Raw genomic sequence first — 2,695 nt, forward strand, 5'->3', positions numbered from 1 at the left:
CAATCTGTGTCCCTGCAGTAGTTTAAAGTTTCTGGGAGCTGCTGCTTTTGTTTTACTACACACATCATGGAATTCTCTTCTACCCTCAACCTCCACTTCCTGCCAAAGCCATTGACCAAAAGGAAATAGGCTATTTTTGTCAAATTTTTCCAAAGGATAAGGAACTAGATTTTTACCTAATTTCTATGGCATGATGATTTGCACAGGCTTGCTACTAATTTTCTGTATTAAGTTAAAGGAAGATTTTTTTCATCAGTTTTTAACATTTTTGTTGAAAACAAACTTTGTAATGGCTTCAAACAGAATAGTTGCAATTTCTGTTAAAGGTTATTTTTTTTTTCTTTCTTAGCAGTTATAAAGTTTTCCATCAAGGCTGGTTGCAGTGGAAGTGGGGGCCTCTTTGCTTTTGGGGTGGCTTTGGGGTTTTTAATGAATATTCTGAGTTGTAATTAGATTCTAAACGAGTATTGATCCCTTTAACTTAGGATTCTACATTTGCTTCTGCCGTTCTTAAATCTGCTACAAGTTTATTGTTTTGCCAGAAGAGCTCGTTTTATATGCTTAAAAATAGGAAATAGGCTTATAATTATTGATCAGAAGTATTCTCTTTGTGTCCTCATTGTTTGTATTTTGACTTTTCTGTTTTGTTTGGGTTTTTTTCTGTTTCTCCTCCTCTCAGTTCTGTTATGAGCAGCATATACAGACACAGGCAGCAGGAACAGCAGTTCTCTCTTCAGGAGGGTGTTTTTTTTTCAGTGGGTCTGAAAGTGAAATGTGTTAAGGCTTCCATTGGTGTTGGTGTGTTAGAAGTGTGTGTGTCCTCCCTTTCCCAGGCAGTTGGGCTGCTTGGTTTGCAGATATTTACCCTCTATGTTTTCCTCAGCCTTACAACAGCAGCTCTGTTGAGCTGAGAAGCCTGTGAACTGTATGAAGAACAGGCACGTCATGTGATGGTTTGTACCCTTTGGGCACAAGAATTCTTAATGAGCAGAGTTTCTGTTTTCTCGATGTTTTAGGGGGAGGAGTGCTTGGGTTTTTGGTCAGTTGTTCTTGTGGGTTTTTGTCCTGAGATTGTTACTTCTCATTTTATTATACGTGTTCCTCAGAGTTTTTCTTTTCAGAAATCCAGTAGACCAGACTTTCTTCCAGTGACTGTTGCAGACATGCAGGTCGTATGGCACTGCTTTTGTGTAGTTTCAACCTTTTAGTAATTTTCATTTATTAAATTTAGTACTACTCTGTATTCATTCCTGCTTGTGTTCCTCCCTCTCAGAATAGCTGAGTCCAGATTAAAAATGTTATCAAACCCACACCTGCAACATGGAGACCAACAGTGATGGTAGGTACTCTAAATGACCACTCTGGGAGCCAAACTGTCCAGTTTTAGATCTGTAAGAAGTACAAATGTTGTTGTGCATTGTAAAGTCTCCTAAGGCCTTGATCAAGTCAGTCAACAAGCTGTGACTAAGATTAAATGCCAGTGGGTACCCACCACTTTTGTATCTATTTAGAAAAACACAGGACAAAATATATAGACACAAGAGAGGGTTCCTGGGAAGCCTGTCTCTGTCCAGAGAACTGTACAGAACAAGGAATTCCTTAAACAGAATAAAACTAATAAAGACAGGAAGCCTTTTCACTGGGTTATATATATGCATGATGCAGAATAGTGGTCAGACTCCCAAGGTATATTGTAACCTCTGGCTCACGAAATATTATTCAGCACCAGAATATTTTATATCTTGCTGGGAGGCTAAAGCTGAAGGAGAGCTTGTCTATGTAGAGTTTTTAAACCCATTTCTTCATAAACTGACTAAATCTCTGGTCTGCTGGCACCTGAATAAGTAAATGATGGAACCTTGGATCAGTTCATCCCGCTGGGATCCGCTGCACTCTGGGGTGCTTAACCTGAGAAGAAACGTGTAAAACTGAAGACTGGAGCTCCTGTGCTTCAGTGAGCAAGGCTGGAAACGCACCCATCTCCTCTCTGGCTGCAGGAGCAGTATAACTACTTTTCCTCTAGGACTGTAGAAATCTTGACTCCCCTATTTCCTCTGACATTTTTGCACTTGTATATTATACCAGGGAAACTTTCAGCAGACACTTAAGCTGGAAATAGTTCAAGCTTTTGCTTTTTCCTCTCCTTTTACTTCCACTGTGCTTCCACTCTGATCAGTTTTGCATATAAAAATAACATAAAAGAACTTTTTTTTTTTTACCCCCACAGAATAACTTAATCTTTCAATGGTACAACACGCTAAAAATAAAGAGAATGCCTTCAATTTTTTTAAAACAAGTTTTCTATTCTGGAAGAAAAGCATTCTGAGTAATAAGCCCTGTAAAAGTTCTTGAGTCTGCTACTAACTGGCAAATCTCTCACTGTGTTTTAAATATGCTGCCATAGAGGTAAGAGCTGTTACACATTTAGTATGATCATGTATTTCCAGAGAATTCCTTGTAACAAAGTAGTGCTGCCAAATAAAATACTGCCTGTGCTCATCTAGTTACTGTATCCTCTTACAGTCCAGCACCTTGCATTTTAATTCCTTTGCTGTAATGAGCACTGAGTGCATTCCTGCAAGGCTGTGTCCTGTCCTGCACATTCGGTAAATGGGTGCATCTGATTTTTCATCTGTGCAAGTTGTCCTATTGGACAACTTTCTCTAAACTCAAAGAAGTGAACTGACAGAAGTGG

Source organism: Empidonax traillii, unplaced genomic scaffold (assembly GCF_003031625.1).
Source record: "Empidonax traillii isolate 1590-97213 ecotype Southwest subspecies unplaced genomic scaffold, ASM303162v1 scaffold33:size3420811, whole genome shotgun sequence".
Lineage (NCBI taxonomy): Eukaryota > Metazoa > Chordata > Aves > Passeriformes > Tyrannidae > Empidonax > Empidonax traillii.